Below are 19,497 nucleotides of genomic sequence, written 5' to 3'. Positions count from 1 at the left end.
TCCTCAAATCCTATAAAGTTGAGCCAGAACAGAGCTCCACAGATTATCCTGTCCAACCTGCTCATTTAGAACATGGAGAAACTAATGTGGCTTTTCTCCTTGGCTTTTTAAACCAAAATTTCCCCCTTGATCTTCTTTTTTCTTTCCTCCCTCTCTTTCTACCTGTCTTTTCTTGATCTCTGTTGATGGAAGATTTTCTAATTCAGTTCAGATTTTCTCGAGAAGTCAGTGAGAAACAGAACAGTCAGAGAGAGAAGGAAGTTGGTTTATACTTCTTTAAAAAGAACCAGATTCCTATTGCACACTTTGTATACAAATAATTGTAGGATGAGTGAAGATTTAATTGCAAAAGTCCAAACAGCAAAGTACTAGATAAAAATATAGAAAGATAAATACATTTAACCTTGCTATGGGTGACAGTTTCTGAACATGATGCTAAAAGCAGAAACAAAAAATGAACAGATCAATCTATTATGATAACACAAAAGAGTTGCCGACACATATGAAATACCTACACACAACTGAATGTCAAAAGAAAATCATGGATGAAATGTGCGATTCATGCGGCCAATAGAGTTAGCCTTCTCGAAATATAAAAGTTTCTTTCAATTTAAAAATATGAGCACATAATAAAAGGAACAAAAGTCGTGAACTGCGAGTCACGGAAGTATGAATGACCATAAAAATGCAAAAATACTCTACCTTTAATTTCCAAGTAAATACACATTGTAAAAGCTGCTAAATGTGCTTTGCTTATGAAGTTAACAAGCCTTGCTTTACCTTTGTTTTTTACCCCACTCCAGTACTCTTGCCTGGAAAATCCCATGGATGGAGGAGCCTAGAAGGCTGCAGTCCATGGGGTCGCGAAGGATTGGACACGACTGAGCGACTTCACTTTCACTTTTCACTTTCATGCATTGGAGAAGGAAATGGCAACCCCACTCCAGTGCTCTTGCCTGGAGAATCCCAGAGACGGGGGAGACTGGTAGGCTGCTGTCTATGGGGTCGCACAGAGTCGGACACTGCAGTGACTTAGCAGAAGCAGCAGTAACAATAACAATATCCAGCACTGGGGAAATAAGTATTTTTAAATACTCTTCATGGAAATGTAAATGGGTATAGTTAGTAATTGGACAACACACAGCTATCTTTAAAACTGAATATGCTCTTTGATAAAACTCACCTTTAGGAATTCTATCAATACACCTAATAATTAATTCCAAGTAAACAAGTCGGGATGCATTATTAGAGCACTTTTGGCACCTACTGCAGGGGGAAGTCACATCTGAGCCTGGGGGTAAATGGGCTCTTGCCAATTCAGACCCACAAGGGTGCCCAGGATAGACACATTTTCACTTAATCTCCTTACGTTAACTTCCCCAGCAACATCCTTGAACAGAGACCCCCTGTATGAGTCTGCTGAGGCTGCCATGATAAAATACTATGGATGAAGTGACAACAACAAAAATGTATTTTTTCATAGTTCTGGAGCCTGGAATTCCAAGATCAGTGTGTCAGCTTGGTCTCTGGTGAGAGCCTACTTCTTGGATTACAGCAGGCAACCTTCTTGCTATGTCCTCACATGAACTGTTCTCGGTGTGTGAGTGCAAATGGAGAGAGATCTCTATCTTTCCTCTTCTTATAAGGACACCAGTTCTATCAAATGAGGGGCCCACCTTTACGATCTCGCTTAACTTTATTTACCTCCTTAAAGACCTATCTCTAAATGCAGTCATGTTGAGGTTAAGACTTTAGCATATGACTTTGGGGAGGACAAAATTCAGTCTATGAACCCCAAATGAACTTACTTGTTGGGTCACATGGTTGTTTATTTACCCAATATTTATCAACCAACTACAATTGCCCATCAGCCTGGTATATCTAGGATGTGTGGCTATTATGCTTGTCTTTCTTCCTTGACCCACGGAGAACACGAATGTGGGCTGAAGTTGTATCTAACCCAAATTCTCAAAGTTTCTTAATAAAAAATAGAAGGGCAGAAAATCATGTAGACGCAAAAACCTGCACATGAATGTTTATAACAATTTGTTCTTGATGGTTCAAACTTGCAAGCAGCCCAGGTGTCCTTTACTAGGTGAGTGGATACACAGACTTTGGAAAATCCAGGCAGTGGAATATGATTTGGCGAGAAAAAGAAATAAGCTATCTAACTACAAAAGGATGTGGAGAAAACTTAAATTTATCTTATTGTATGAGAGAACCAATCTGTAGAGGCTACATTCTATGATTCCAAGTATATCAGTATATAAAGGCAAAACTATGGAGACAATAAAAAGATCAGTGGTTGCCAGGGGTGCATTGTAGGGGGGATGAATAGACATAGCACAGATTTTTAGGGCAGTGAAACTGTTCTGTGTGATACTACGGTGGTGGAAACATGTTGTACATTTGTCCAAACCCACAGAATACATATCACCAAGAGTAAACCCTTAGGTCAACTATGGACTTAAAGCCATAATTATGCACCAGTATTGGCTCCTTGGGGCTTTCCCAATGGCTCTTCAGATAAAGAATCCACCTGTAATGCAGGAGATGCAGGAGATGGGTGTTCGGCCCCTGGGTCAGGGAGATCCCCTGGAGGAGGGCATGGCAACCCTCCTCTGTCCATGGGGATTCTCCAAGCAAGAATCCTGGAGTGGGTTGCCATGCCCTCCTCCAGGGGATCTTCCTGACCCAGATATCAAACACAGGTCTCCCGCATTGCAGGTGAATTCTTTACCGTCTGAGTACATGGAAGTCCAAATGATATTCTAGGTGGCCTTAAATAGATACTAAAGCTCTCTGAACACTTAACTTTTTATTGAGGAGCGAATCAAACACAGGGAATAATGGGATTTTTGCTTATTATCTGTACCACGCTGGCTTCAGATAACCAACTCACCAAGAACTCACTTTCTAGCCCCACAATAATCTCACTGCAAATTGGAATGCATCAAGTATCTCCATCTGTAAACTAGTCAAAACTGAAGCCGTGTCTAATCAACTGGAACAAAACGACCATGGAGCAATAGAACCCGTCACTTTGGCTCACCATGGCTTATCTCCTCCATCCGGATGGGTGTGCTGCATGCGCCCCAACCGCTCAGAGAGTGATGCCCTGTTAAGACAGCATAGCGGCTGGCTCAGCAACGCTTCAGGCTGGTCATCTCACTGCATAGAAGCATGACCTTGAATCAAGCCACTCATTCTTCATGTCTGGCACACAGTGCTCCAAGATTTAAGTATTTGAATTTTTAAACCGATGGCTCTTTTTCCCCTCCAAATTATATGCCAGGGTAAAAAGAATTATGTCTGAAAAATAACGTTCATCTGTCCCAAAGGCTGCTAAATAAATGCCTTTTTGTGAAGGTTTGCTTAGGGGGAAATAAGGGGAAATGCTTTTGGTCCATTCCACAGACTCATACAGCCCTGCTGAAAAAATTGGCCCTAAATGACCCTCTCCAGAGCTATGGCCTTTTTCTCAAGTCTCCATTATCCATTGTCCATTTGTCCAGTTGTGCTAGTGGGTGACAGACTGGAAAGAGAGTGAGAGTCTGCAGGGACTGGAAGTCTGACATTAGGCCCGATGTCCCGGTTTTACCGGTCTGGCATCTTGTGCCAGTCAATTTTATTGACATAATTTTTGTCCCAGTTTCAGTATATAATTGGCTAATTTTTTTATTTGTGACTGTGAGTCACTTATTTCTCTTTGATGTTAATTGTATGGAAAGCAGTTGAAAGGAGAGTTCTGGTTTTCCTCTATCTATTAGAAAGCATGGTTGAAAGTCAGAATAGAGGAAAATGAGAGAATCTGGTTAGTCAGATTGCCTTGGGAAGATAAATGGCAGTCATTGATTGTGTTAGGAGATTTGATTTCCAAATGATTCCCACTGCTCAGAAGTGTAGCACAACCCTAATTCCATTCAACGTCACAGTTCAGATCAATAATTGATCAGCTTTTAAACAAAAACAAACTCCAGAGTCTAATCAGAATAATTGCTGAAAAGGTGACTCAAATAGTATCCAGCTTTAAGCAAAGACTATTTCTTACTTTGTGTTCACTGAAGGTCTATTCTGATACGGGAACTAGCCAGATGAGGGGTGCCACGTGTACAGAACATGTGGCACTTTCCACTTTACGTTCAGATTAGCTGGTGTCACTGAAAACTAGTATTTCAGCAACCAAAAGGAAAAACCTAGAGGAACTTGCAGTTAAACTGCTCGAAAGACACTTGTCTTTGTTACGTGTTTTCCTTAAGGAATATTTTTAGAGTCTAGAGAATACAACTCTTCAACTTTTAAAATATTTGCTATGATCCCTTGCTTCCCGTTTATACAGGATGTTTTCTCTCCTGAAGTTTGCCTACCAATACCCTAAGAATTCTGCAAAGATAGTTTTGTGATTCCCTGCAGCCATATGAGGACATTTTAAATTAGAAAACCAGTGATTAGAAATTGAAACCAGGAAACCTATGGACTTTTTTAAAAAACCTAAATTCAACTTGGAGTATCTTTTATGGCTCAAATGTAGAAATGCAATGTGAATTCAAGTATGTGATGCATTAGAGAAAATCTTAAAGTAATGGAATAATGATTAGTACAGCATATAAGGAGGAGAATGGCCATATATAACCACAAAATTGATAGAAGCCTCATATTCATTTTCATGCAATGATCACACACACCTAATTATCATATCTATCCTATTTTTGTTAGAGCTCACATAGTATATTGAGTGCTTGATTGACTAATGATTTACATTATACAATTGCTAAAGATCATGATAGTAGCAATTTAGAAGCATATCAGTGGGATTTGTTTGTTGTGCTGAATCAATCAAAATAGTGTTCCTAGTTTCCCTCTAATGGTTTTACTGAAGCGATTTATTCTGCCAGTAACCATCCATCTTTGTCATTTTCTGTTTTAAAAATATGGAAGAATTTTAAGCTTAGGATGTGGGTAGAGATATGGAGCTACATACATAGAAATTTGTCCTTATTTTCAATTAAAGCATTTCGATTAACTTTGTTCTTAACTCTGGGAGATAGTGGAGGACAGAGGAGCTTGGCACACTGCAGTTCACGGTGTTGCAAAGAGTTGGACATGACTTAGTGACAGAATAACAATGGGCAATTTATAGACAATATCACTTTGAAATAGGAAATGACTTGATGAAGTATAACAGGATGTTTAGCTAGGCTGGACTAAGAACTCAGATATTTCGCATCAATAATTTGGTAAATAACCCCTTTACCCCTTAAAATATATATATTTATCTCCTGAATTAGGCAGGGGCTAGGGAGACTCCTAGGGGAATAATGAGCAAAAACAGTGTGGAAACACATTAATCAAAGTCAGTTGGACTATAAAGAAAGCTGAGAACTGAAGAACTGATGCTTTTGAACTGTGATGTTGGAGAAGACTCTTGAGAGTCCCTTGGACTGCAAGGAGATCCAACCAGTCCATTCTAAAGGAGATCAGCCCTGGATATTCATTGGAAGGACTGATGCTGAAGCTGAAACTCCAATACTTTGGCCACCAGATTCGAAGAACTGACTCATTTGAAAAGACCCTGATGCTGGGAAAGATTGAAGGTGGGAAGAGAAGGGGGACGACAGAGGAGGAGATGGTGGGATGGCATCACTGACTCGATGGACATGAGTTTGAATAAACTCCAGGAGTTGGTGATGGACAGGGAGGCCTGGCCATGGAGTCACAAAGAGTCAGACACGAATGAGCGACTGAGCTGAACTGAACTATGATTAATGCCATTGCAGAAAGAACGTGCTAAAGGGAGTCAAGAAAGACTTTCTGGGGGTAGTGATGTTTGAGTTGATATCTGAAGAGGTTGATCATATGTGAAATAGATCACCAGTCCAGGTTCGATGCATGAGACAGTGTTCTCAGGGTTGCTGCCCTGGGATGACCCAGAGGGATGGGATGGGGAGGAAGGTGGGAGGGAGGGTCAGAATGGCAAACACAGGTACACCCATGGCTGATTCATGTGAATGTATGGCAAAAACCACCACAGTATTGTAAAATAATCAGCCTCCAATTAAAAAGAAAAAACAACAGACTCATATTCAGAGAGGGGTTGCCAGGAGGGTAAGAGGGTGGGTGAAAATAGGTGAAGAGGTTTATGAGCAATGAACCTCCAGCTACACAATAAATAAGCCATGGGAATGTAATAATATTGTAATAATTACATGGGGATAGATGGATACCAGACTTATTACGGTGGTTATTTCATAATGTATGCTAATATCAAACCATGATTTAGTATACCTGGAACTAACAGAATATTGTATGTCAACAGTATTTCAATAGGAAAAGAATCATATGTTAATTCATTCTTTAAGTCTAAAATGAGATAAGTGGGACCTAAAAATTTATGTCAGTGTTTGGTAAACGAGATTATGGGATCACTATTTTATGTATATCTATGTTCAAACTATTTTTTACACTAAGCCTGTATTTCTTTCATTAAAAATTGCAATAATGTCTTTTGAAGAAAAAAAAAGAAAGCAGTAAACAGAAAAAAATAAAGCAAATGAGAATGCGCCTTAATAACGTAAAATGCTAATAATAGGGGAAACTGGGTAAGGGGTATATGCACTACTTTCTATCTTTACACTATCTGTGTGCTTCTATAAGCCTAAGACTGTTTTAAAATAAAAAAATTATTAGCAAAAACAAACAAAACAAAACAAAACAAAAACTTGAGAGTTAAAAAAAAAAAAAAGAAGTTGGTCATCTCACCTAGGAGTCCTAGGAGGGAATTTATGAGTGGGATAAAAGAAGTTTGGAAAGGCCAGCTCACGCACAGCCTTTTCAAGGATTCTGGTCCTTAAGAGCAACGTGTGTGTCACTCAGACATGTCCAACTCTTTGTGACCCCATGGTTTGTAGCCCATCAGGCTCCTTTGTCCATAGGATTTTCCAGGCAAGAATACTGGAGTGGGTTGCCATTTCCTTTTCCAAGGGATCTTCCCAACCCAGGGATGGAACCTGTGTTCGATTGCAGGCAGATTCTTTACTGTCTGAGCCACCAGGGAAGTCCCTAAGAGCAATGAGAAGCCACTTAAAAGGGTCCTTTAAGCATGCTCACATTTGCATTTGGATTTCTGTGGGTCAACATAGGAATGAACTAGAGGAAGCCTATTAAAAAACTATCTAAGTTGTCCAGGTGAATTATGGTAACTGGGACCAGTGGAGATTGACATGGATGCAAATAAGAGGACAGATTCAAAGCATTTGTGAGGCAAAATGTCCAGGTTTAGTGATGGTTACTATTTGGCGAGGAGGTGAGTGAGGCAGATGATTTCCAGTTTTCTCACTTGCTTAACTGAATAACTATAATATTTACTAGATAGATAACCCTGGAAGAGGACCAGTCTGGAAGGGAGATAAGTATTTGCTATTTTAATAAATTAAACTTGAGATTACCTTGAGACATCCAAGTAAAGATGTCATATAGACAATGGCTTGTATGGTCTAGAATATAAAGAAAAAATGCAGACTATAATTATACATTTTGATATAGGTGGTATATGAGTAGCAGTTAAAGTAGAGGACATGAACATGTTTCTTAGGGAGAATATTAGGAGTAGAAGAAAAGAGGACCAGGACTCAGCCTTGAAAAACTTGGATGTTAATCATCAGGTGGAGAAAAATATGCAATGGAAAGCTTTGGGCAAAGAGAAGCCAGGTAGCCAGCAAGAATACATGAAGAGCATGGCATCACAGTGACCTAAGAATAAGAGAACTTCAAGAAAAAAGGGAACATGGTAAATAGTACAAGGATCACCAAGAGACAGGATACAAAGGGCACTGAAAAAGTATCTATTACATTTGGTGACCTGGAAGGAGTATCAGAACTCTTCTCTTGCACAATGCAATCAGAGACCAGCCTGGAGCAGGTCAAGGAAAAAGTGGGACATGGGAAAAACAGAACTCTCAGGCAGAGAAAACCTTGTCAACTTGTAAGTTCCTGGGTGGATTCCTAGAAATAACTAAGGTGGGAGACTATACAAGCATCACACTGGTGAAACTTAAGACCAATGAGAACTAGGGTGTTAATGTATATATTAATTTTATATTTACTACTTTAGGCTGAAGTTTGGTTAGTATTAAGGCCATTAAGCTTTAAACAATTAACCAATATATGATCAGATCATGTTTTGCCATCATAGAGCACAGCAAACCAATTGATTCCTTGACATGTGGCCTATAAACGATCAGTCCAGACAACATAGTCTTTGGTTCTGAACTGCCTCGACTATAAGCACAATCATGCATCCGTCAGCAGAGGCAGTCAGTTTTGATGAATGTCAAAGGAGGTTAGGGAATGGTGTCTCTGTGAGAAGGGTATCCATGGAGGTCAGGCAGGTAATCTGAATGATCAAAATGCAACTGCAGAAAACTAAAGGACCTATGTGTGCATGCTAAGTCACTTCATTCGTGTCTGACTCTTTGTGATCCCATGCACTGTAGCCCGGAGAAGGCAATGGCACCCTACTCCAGTACTCTTGCCTGGAAAATCCCATGGACAGAGGAGCCTGGTGGGCTGCAGTCCATGGCGTCGCTAAGGATTAGACACAGCTGAGCGACTTCACTTTCACTTTTCACTTTCATGCATTGGAGAAGGAAATGGCAACCCACTCCAGTGTTCTTGCCTGGAGAATCCCAGAGACAGGGAAGCCTGGTGGGCTGCCATCTATGGGGTCACACAGAGTCAGACACAACTGAAGTGACTTAGCAGCAGCAGCAGCATTGTAGCCCACCAGGCTCCTCTGTCCATGGAATTCTCCAGGTAAGAATACTGGAGTGGGTTGCCATGCCCTTCTCTAGGGGATCTTCCCAACCCAGGGATCAAACCTGCGTCTCTTACATCTCCTGCATTGGCCTGTGAGTTCTTTACCACTAGCGCCACCTGGGAAGCTGAGGAAGTATATCCTCTTTAAAGGGCAGCTACCACTTTGTTCAAACTGATTATAGCCATGGGAAATGCCAGACATCCAAAGTTTTATGTGACATCTGCCAATAGGCCATTACGTCAAATTTTTTAAGATATTTCTGGCCTATGACCTGCCAGTTTGTGACTTCTGATGTAGGACTACAAACATTAATTTAGTGGATATTTCATGAGCACTTGCTATCTATAAACTGTGATAGAAGCTTGTGGATAAACACAGATGGCATGGCCCCGGCTCCCTGAAAGGCCATTATCTAGTCAGGAGACATGAAAGAGCTATCATATAAGGCAGAGGGAAAGAGATCCTAAAAGGAAGGACAAATTACAAGCTTCCAAAATGCAGAAGGATGAACTGTTAATTTTGGCTGGAGAGAGCACCATTGGAAGACTCTATCAAGGTGTTATTTGTACCGGATTTTAAAAGATTTCAGTGGGGAGGAAGGAAATGGGAGGAATTCAGTTCTTCTCAGTGGTACCTCAAATCTTCCTTTATAATACGAAATGCAACCTTTGTAACCAGAATCAAAACAAATGCTAGTAAAATACATAATTTTCTGGCTTAAAAATTTTTTGGCATGTGGAGTGCCCCCATCAAAATAGATAGTAACCATGAAATTAAAAGACTCTTGCTCCTTGGAAGAAAAGCTACAACATACCTAGACAGTGTATTAAAAAGAAAAGACATCACTTTGACTATGAAGGTCCCTATAGTCAAAGCTATGGTTTTTCTAGTAGTCATGTACCAGTGTGAGAGTTGGACCATAAAGAAGGCTGAGCAATAGAGAATTGATGCTTTCAAATCGTGGTGCTGGTGAAGACTCCTGAGAGTCCCTTGGACTGCAAGGAGATCAAAATAGTCAATCCTAAAGAAAATCAACCCTGAAAGGACTGGAAGGACTTCCTTGGAAGGACTGATGTTGAAGCTGAAACTCCAGTACTCTGGCCATCTGATGTGAAGGGCCAACTCATTAGAAAAGACCCTGATGCTGGGAAAGATTGAAAGTGGGAGGAGAAGGGGGCAACAAAAGGTGAGGCAGTTGGATGGCCTCACCCACTCAATGGACATGAAGTTGAGCAAACTCCAAGAGATAGTGAAGGACAGGGAAGCCTGTTGTGCTGCAGTCCATGGGGTCTCAAAGAGTCGAACATGACTAGCAACTGTAACAACAACAATTAGCAAATGACAACACTTAGTAATATGCTAATTGCTGTTAATGATAACAGTAACAATACACACATGTGCTGCTTTATAGTCAATCTATAGCATTCATTCCTTTTTCCTCAGTCAAGGATGCAATTTACCCAAAATTCTCCCAAGCCAGGATGGCTACCTGAGAACTTATCAGAGCTGTCTGTGGCCAGAGCATCCTGCCCTCTGCTTATGTTGCTGTGAACAGTGCAGGTTGAAGTGCCAGGCAAGGGCTTGTCTCCTGTACAGTTCTCAGTGCTAGTCTACTTCTGCTTTGTGGACTCTTTCTTGGTCCTTTTCCATGAGAAGTTTCAGATACTGTTTAATCCATTGAACATATTCATTCTCTATTCAAGGCGAATACGATGTGGAAGCAGAGATGAAGTGGGCAGGGCTGACCCACATTCGGGTTCTTAGGAACAACCGAATGTTGTTGCTGGCTATGAATCCTTGAGCTGCCATCTCACCCCCAGGGAGGATTTTAGCCTGTGAATTCTCTGAGTTGAGCAGGAGACAGAGTGTGTAGAGTAGGGCCACTCTGAGATGATATAGTACTACCCTGCCAATCCTCCTTCACCCCCCTGGTGGACCCTTGCCCCAGGGTGATGGGTGAGGCATGGTATACAAGCATTTTTCATGGTTCTCTGAAACCTGCATGGTACTGTCTGCAAGACTACACTAGTAAGAATTCTGCAGGAGGGCTTCCCTGGTGGTACAGTGAATAAGAATCCACCTGCCAGTGCAGGGGACATGGGTTCAACTCTTTGCGAGGATTCCATGTGCCGTGGAGCAGCTGAGCTCGAATATGCACCTGCTGAGCCCGAGTGAAGCCACTGAAACCTGTGCACATAGAACCTGAGTTCTGCAACAAGAGAAGCCACTGCAGCGAGAAGCCCGAGCACCACGATGAAGAGCAGCTCCCACTAGCTGCAGCTAAAGAGAGCCCATGCATAGCAGCAAAGACCCCACATAACCAAAAAAGCAAAGCAAAACAAAAGAATACTGCAAGAGCTCCTTGAGCTCAGGGTGACATCTTACGTTTCATCACAAGAACAGAACTAGGTTGGTAAAAAAAAAATAAAAATGGATTTTAAGACCTGCCAGCTCAAAATATTCCCAATTCACTGCAGTTATTTAGATGGCTCTGATGATAGGAGGTAAGCAATAAAAATATCACTGCCTTAAAGTATTATTTTCCCCTAGAATCTGAGTAGAGTGGTGTTTCTTGGTGGCAACTTTTCTCACATCTAAAATCAGGCCTTATTACCGTCAATCCCAACCCCATAAATTAGTAGTTCTCAAACATTTCTGATCCCCCAAATCACCTAGGTTCTAAGTCAATTCAGTTGTGTCCAACTCTTTGTGACCCTATAGCCTGCCAGCAATTCTGTCCATGGGATTTTCCAGGCAAGAATACTGGAGTGAGTTGCCATGCCCTCTTCCAGGGGATCTTCCTGACCCAGGGATCAAACCCGTGTCTCCTGTGATTCCTGCACTGCTGGAGGATTCTTTACTGCTAAGACACCAGAGAAGCCCCAAATCACCTAGGCATTGTAATAAATGCAAATTCCTAAGACTCACACCAAAAGGTTCAAAGTGGGAACCTTGAGTCTAAATCTCTGGTGGAAATCCCAGTTGATTCTGAAGTAGGTGACAGTCCATGGACTTGCCTTTGAATACCAGTGGTAAGAATCACTTATTTCCTCAAATCACATCCCACCCCCAGAACTGTACTTAGCATCATGAACAGGCAGAAGTGAAGTAAAATGAAGCCCTACCAGAAGAGTGAAAGGGACAAAGGCCCTTGTGATCAGGGCCTCCCACTCAATGACTGCCTGAATTTTAGATTCAGAGAGACGTTATCTCCAATTAAAGTTATTTATATATTTAATTATAGAAGTGAATCAGCAGAATTGGAAGAAGAGGGTGTTCATCAAATAATTTCAAACTTTTGTCCCATTACCAGATTATAATACTTATAGGTGATATAATTTCAAGATAAATCTTCTTGTTACATTTCAAATGGCACAATTTTATTAAACTGTATTTTCTGTATTGAAAGTGAGACTATCTTAAATGAAAATATATGAACTGAATAAGCTTTTGTAATTTTTACACTTGAACACTTATTTTTATTTTATAATATACCAAAAGCCCCACTCTACCCTAACCTTATTCCCAAACATAGAAGTGACCTGGACTCTCAATATTGGTAGAGAAGGCATCTTAGGAGAGTAGAAAATGAAAGATAAACTTTCAAAAGGGTTGCTTGCAAGGATTTTAAATATGCACCGATAAACTAGGGTCATTTATTTTGTCTCAGAATTTCAGGCTTAGCATGGCTGATATTCTTCCCAGTTGTAAATAGTACAATAGGAATTTATCTACATTAAGATGAAGAAAATAACTTTTCAATCCCCAAAACTGAATCGGAAGAAAGGCCTTTCAGATGAAGAAAATAACTTTACTCCCCAAAACTGAACCAGTAAAAAAAAAAAAAGACTTATCTCTAGTTGTCACTAAGCTGATCCATCCCTGGACAGATGGTAACAAAGCATTCATTTACAGCTGGAAGATCCAGAACATTTACTGCATGCTTACCATCTATTTATGGTCTGCCTCTTTCCCTCCTTCTCTCTCTTTCTTGCCCTCAGTCACGGGCATACACACACACTCACACATATAACCCACACCCAAATATGACAACCAATACTCAGACGACAACCAGTACATCAGAGCTGTAAGCCATTTCCTGTTACTTCTTTCATGATTTCCAGACGTCTGGTGAGAAACTCATTCCATTCTGTTTCCTTAGCAAATTCCACAGAGGGATGCCCCTGGTGGATACTCAGCAGAGCTGTAAGGTTAATGGGCTTCTGGGCAATTTTGTCAAACTAGTTGTTTTCTGGTGACTTATCTATAATACTGAGGGAACTACACAATGCTATCTGTTTGTAAATAATTGGAAATCCTTCCTGAGCTTACAGGAAGAAATGCTTTATGGCTAAATGGAGTTGATTTCCCTGGAAGTTTAGTTTTTTCTTACCCTTGCTGACTTCAAAATAATGCCTACCTTTTTTCATCCTTTTTCTCCCTGGAGAAGGAAAAAGAAATAAACAAAACCAGACTTGTTAGAATACAATAGTTTGTTAAGAGTGAACTAGATTAGTTGGTGATTAGTGCTATTTTAATTAAATAGCAAACAAAGATGGCACCCAAGGGAGGTTATTTACCTTTGGTGGAAATAAATTTAGGAGGAGAGATCACTCCTGGGCTTCTACAATGGGAACGGGTTTTGTTTGAATTACAGTTTGATGATCGCTGTTTTTCAAGATTTCACTCAATCTGAAGACCAAAGGCATTTAGACAATTGTTAAGCATATAATTCCTCAGGGTCAATTAAAATAACAATACTTTGCATTTGTTCTGGGCTTTCCAATTTACAGAATGCTTTGAGAGAGTTAAATTTTTCTTTCTCAGTTGTCTTAAAGCATCTTATCCCATCCACAGCAATTACATCAAATAATAGTCCCTTGTTGAAACCTCAAAGTTCTTGAAATGAATTTCAATAGAGAATGGTACTCTTGAAAAATATTTTAAAATTTTAATTAAAATGCTCTCTCTATTTTGGTGCACACTTTCCATTATGCTGTTTTAAAAAATCTGCCACCTGAAAATTATATCTGGTTATGTTCTAGACACAACCCAGTGGAGACAGAAATAAAGGCAACCTTATCAGAAGCCTTCTACTTCTTTAAGACTCTGAGGAGCAGGCAGTTGGAAATTAGTAATTTTCTGTCAGGCATAAGTGGTTTGGTATCAGAACAGGCATCCATTAACCATCAAATGGACTCAACTAACAGCATTAAGTAACAGCTAGAAACAGGAGCCTTCTGCAATGGCCCCCGACTGCCAAGGGGCTGACCCGTGTGTGTAGGCATGACAGAGCTGTCTTCCTGATGGAAGCTGTGGAGGATTCCAGCATCCCATGCTGTCAAGGAGGGGAGTGAGGCAGCACAGTGGCCCTCTGGCTTCTCCTGCTTTGAAAAAAGCCTGGGAAGCCAGTCAGGAGTTTGTATTCCATAAAGGAGAATATTTTAGAGAAAAAAAAGTAATGAAAGGCTTTTCAGAAGTTCAAAATAGCTCAGAAGAAGTAGATTTGCTGAAACTGGAGTCACAAAAAAGTGAGAGTTGCTCAATCATGTCTGACTCTGCAATCCATGGACTGTACTGTAGTGGGTAGACAGACTTTCCCTTCTCCAGGGTATCTTCCCAACCCAGGGATCAAACCCAGGACTCCTGCATTGCAAGCAGATTCTTTACCAAGTGAGCTATGTGGGAAGCTCAGAGTCACAGAAGAAGAAACCAGACTTAAAAATTAGTGCATTAGGACCTTCCCTGGCAGTTCAGTACTTAAGGCTTCACCTTCTGATGCCAGGGGGTGCGAGTTTGATCTCTGGTCGATGTCTGGTCAGGGAGTGAAGATCCCACATGCCTCGCAGCCAAAGAAACAAAACATAAAACAGAGACAGTATCATAACAAATTCAATAAAGACTTTAAAAATGGTCCATATTTTAAAAATCTTTTAGAAACAGTGCCTTTTGCTGAGGTCACCCAGGAAATAAATACTCTTCCTGCAGAGAAAATTAACTGTAAAATCACAATATCAATAACTCATCAAAATTCATTTTTTTAGCGCTCTCCCATGTTTCTCAGCCTCATACTGGTACCAGAGGTTTGCAGTCAACTCAAGGAGCATCAGTCACTGTGGTAGACATATTTCAGATGGAAAGATAATTTTGTTTCTAGACACCATATCTAAGGACCTGGCAGTTGGTAAGTAACCCTCCTGCTGGGAGCACGTGTCTTGACTTTGACAAGATTGCATTTTATACCGAAGGACTTGAAATTGATTGTAACTGGTAGCAGGTCAAACAAGTTGTTGGTTTGTTTGTTTGTTTTTTAATAGTTTGTTAACCAGCTCAAGGTGATGAGCAATAACATGGGAAATGAATTACCTGTTTACTAATGTCAAATAATTTATCTATTCATTTTGACCGGAGCAGGCTCCTTACTGCAGCCTGAGGTTCCAGACTCTGGAAGTCTCAATGGAAACTGTTTGCTGAGATGACAGTAAGTTAAATTGCACACACACACACACACACACACACACACACATATGCAGAGAAAAACAAACTAGATTTTGGAAAATAATTTCATAGTGTAAGCTAGTATTTTCCATCAGTGGACTATATCACACTTCAAAAATGTGGGTTTATTACCTTTGAGTTAATGTTTTCTGTAGACTTCGCAGGTCACGCTAGTGATAAAGAACCTGCCTACAAATGCAGGAGACCTAAGATGTGAGTTCGATCCCTGGGTTGGGAAGATCCCCTGGAGGAAGGCATGGAAACGCACTCCAGTTTTCTTGCCAGGAGAATCCCATAGACAGAGGAGCCTGGCGGGTTACAGTCCATAGGGGTCATACAGAGTCAGACACAACTGAATCGACTTAGCACAATGCTGTCTGTAAACTACTCAACACAATTAAAAATGTTTAGGATAAATACCCAAACATGGAACGAGAGTAGAATGGTTAAGTAAACTGTAATACAGTTGCACCATGGATGAACAATTACAAATATATGAAACAATATGGATGATTCTCACAAGCACAAGGCCGAACAAAAGAAGTCGCACACAAAAAAGTACAAAAGAAGTCACACACACAAAAGTTCATATTGCATCATTCCATTTGTAAGTACAGGACAGGAGACACTGAACCAGACAGGTGGCATTTTGGGGGAGGGACTCTGAGGAGCCCTGGTCCTTTAGGTTTTTATGCAGAAAGAATTCACTGGGAGACAAAATGATAGATAAGAAGTGATTTATTAGAAGAGGATGGTTTAAGACTTACAAGTGGGAAGACAGCGTTGCACTGAGCTTAGTACTTAGTAGCTTTCAAAGGAAGAGAGGGTTGGGAGAGAAGACTTTATCTTTCCTGAGTAGACGTCATGCTTAGACCATTGGCTCCTCCTCCAGGTTGGTCGGGGGAATATTCTGTCTCTACAAAGTTAAGCCTGGACTCTAAAAATTATTTCAGGTGTCTGACAATGAGCACCTTTCCATAAATTATCGTTTTCATTTGTGCAGAGAGCACATTCTAGGGGTGATTAACTTACTGAGGATTTGGGTCTCCAGCCACCATTGCTTATGTCTTCTGCTTCTATTGATTGGTTTTGTATTAAGCAAGCCTGCTTTCTTTTGTGGTTAAACAAACCTGTGTTCTTGAGTAATTATTAACTTCAGGATTCTCCCATATTTTTTTCTACTTACAATCCCTCTGTGGGACTAGCTAATCATCTACTTTGTTCCTCTACTCGGTCCCTATCAATACTAGTGTCTGATTAGAAGGCAGGATTGTGGTTATTCTGAGGGGTTTGTTAGTGACTGAAAGGGCCAGAGAGGATGCTAGTCATATGCTGTTTCTTGATGTTGGTGTTGCCTACGTGAATGTGTCATTTGTGATGATTCATCAAACTAAACACTAACATGCACTATCCTGTGTGTCCAACTCTTTGAGATCCCATAGACTGTAGCCCACTAGGCTCCTCTGTCCGTGGGGATTCTCCATGGCAAGAACAATGGAGTGGGTTGCCATGCCCTCCTTGAAGAGATCTTTCAAATCCAGGCCTCTCACATTGCAGGTGGATTCTTTACCATCTGAGCCACACCAGGGAAGCCCAAGAATACTGGAGTAGGCAGCTTATTCCTTCTCCAGGGGAACTTCCCAACCCAGGAATCATACCAGGGGAAAGGGCTTCACTGGTAGCTCAGCTGGTAAAGAAATTGCCTGCAACGTGGAAAACCCCAGTTCGATTCCTGGGTCAGGAAGATCCTCTGGAGAAGGGAATGGCAATCCACTCCAGTATTCTTTCCTGGAGAATCCCCATGGACAAAGGGACCTGGAGCATGACAGTTCAGGGGGTTGCAAAGAGTCAGACATGACTGAGTGACTAAGCACAGCACTATGAGGGAAGCCTTGATGATTCTACATGCAATATCCTGCATATAGATTTTGTCTAAATTCAAAGTTAAAACATTACATTCCCCTAGTATATATGATGTTCTTTAAGAACATCTGATTTATACATTTTTTTTTAAATTTGGTAAACAATCTACTGGACTGCTATAGAAAATCTATTAGGCTTTAGATTTTATTCTTAATGAATGATGGCGGTGTCCATGGCTTAGAGAGTCCTGGATCATGAACAGACTTGAGACATGAAGCATCTGAAACAATCAGTGAATGTCTTGTGGGTAACTTCAAACACATGTTTTCAATTCTCTTCTTGATAAGATTTTAACCATGACCTATCTTGGGTTAACCTTCAATTGAAAATGCACTCTACTTCCATCTTATATCAAATGTAAAACTGTACCTGGTATATAAAAATAAGTTATTTGAGAAAAGTATATTGCAAACTTGGGGGAACAAAGGTTTGAACTTTTTTTCCCTCTAGATTCTTCTTCTTCTTGCATGAATATTTATCTACTAAGTCTTTTTCCCACTCAGTGGACTAGAACATAACTTGATTTTTAGTTCAGTGGTAAACTGTATCTCAGGGCATGGGGTGATAATGAACTCAAGTATTGAGAATGTTAACATTTAATCTCAGGTTTTCTACTCTCTCACACTGGAGTCTCAGGTAAATCACTTCTCTCAGAGACCTCAGTTTCTTCATCTATAGAATGGACCAGTTGATCTGAACTACCTCTTAAAATGTCAAGAATCAAGACCCATGAAGAGATAAAAGTCTGACAAAGTCAGAGGTACTATAGTACAAATATTCCACCAGAAGTGTTTCTTTTACTGGATGGTTTCTATGGGATGAGGGGAAGAAAGCCCCTAAGGTTGATTGGATTATGGCAAAGAGTTTTCTCACCTGTCCTAGAATAGAAATTATGTTTCAAATTGCATTAGGATGGTGCTAGAAGGTTCAGAAGTTATGATTAGATTTTTCTTTGCCCTCCATTCTACCTTTATCCCTGGTCATTACTCATTGTTGTCCTCATTTAAAACACTGCAGTTCTTACAAAGAGAGAACAAAATGGCCCCCCAGAATGGAATATGTCCAACCAGAGTGACCTTTGTCCTTCAAAGTCAAGGAAGTATATCTTAACCTGATGTTCAGAAATCCTGCCATTTTTGTGATTCCACCCCATCAGCTTGTAACCAGGATTAGAGTATCCAGCTGGGCTGTCCTCTCAGCCCCTGAAGGAGAAGTGGTTTATGAAGGACTGGCAGGTTTGAGGTTAAGGGAATAACTCTCAACCTGAATCAGTGTCAAACTGAGTGACACTATTGTCACAAAGGGGCCATTTTCAACACTGTAAATTTTCCTTATTTCTTCTAATACTTAGAGTTGGTGTAAGCTACAAGGCTATCAGCAGAGAGGACCTAAGTCCTTCTGGGCATATAATTCAGGCATAATATGGAAGTCAAGGCTTGGGATGTGAGAAGAGCTGCCATGTCACATGACTTCAATCCTGTCTTCCCCTGGCAACTGCGATGATCAGAGGCTGCTGGTCCGCTATTCATGGAGAACTGGAGACAGACAGAAATGGACTTCCCAGATTAATGCCCCAAGCTTGGGACCATTTTAATGAGGAAAAAAGCTAACCTTTCATCACACTGAAGTTTGATCCTCCAAGGCAGTTTCAAGGTATTCCACAGCCTGTGTGTAAGATTTTTTAAAAATGAGGTGACTGGCTCTGAAGCTCCAGACAACAGCACTCCAAGAGATTTGCCTCCTTCCTTCCTTAAAGTTATCTTCTCTGAATTAGAAATAATTCCAGAAGAATTGCCTATGAGATCCTTGGAACTATCTCAGAATGCTGCCTGCTTCAAGACCTCATAGAATCTCCTTAATGCATCTTTTCTGATAGGTGAAGGGAAAGCAACTGAAAACCACTTTGATTGCCCTGAGTGGTTGTGATGGTTGCCTATTTTTAACTCTCGAACTGCCTACTAATGAGACTTATGAGGCTATTTGCCTTTTCCAGATTACAATAGCTCACTCAAAATTTGAGGGGTGGGGAAGACTGTTTTTGGCTTATGTCTGGTGAAGTAAGTTAATAGATGGACTAGTATAACATGGACCTTGTGTGTGAAAGATGATTACAACATTGGACTTGAGATCAGAATTTGTTTTCAATTGGCATTACTCCTAAAGCGGTCAATTTTTCCCTTAGGGTGGGTTATTTGCATCAGCAACATATTTGAGTTAGCACAAGTATTTAAAGTACTGGGTGGTAATTTTAGCTTTACACC

This window comes from Ovis canadensis, chromosome 7 (assembly GCF_042477335.2).
Source record: "Ovis canadensis isolate MfBH-ARS-UI-01 breed Bighorn chromosome 7, ARS-UI_OviCan_v2, whole genome shotgun sequence".
In the NCBI taxonomy this organism is placed as follows: Eukaryota; Metazoa; Chordata; class Mammalia; order Artiodactyla; family Bovidae; genus Ovis; species Ovis canadensis.
This window is presented reverse-complemented; position numbering follows the sequence as displayed.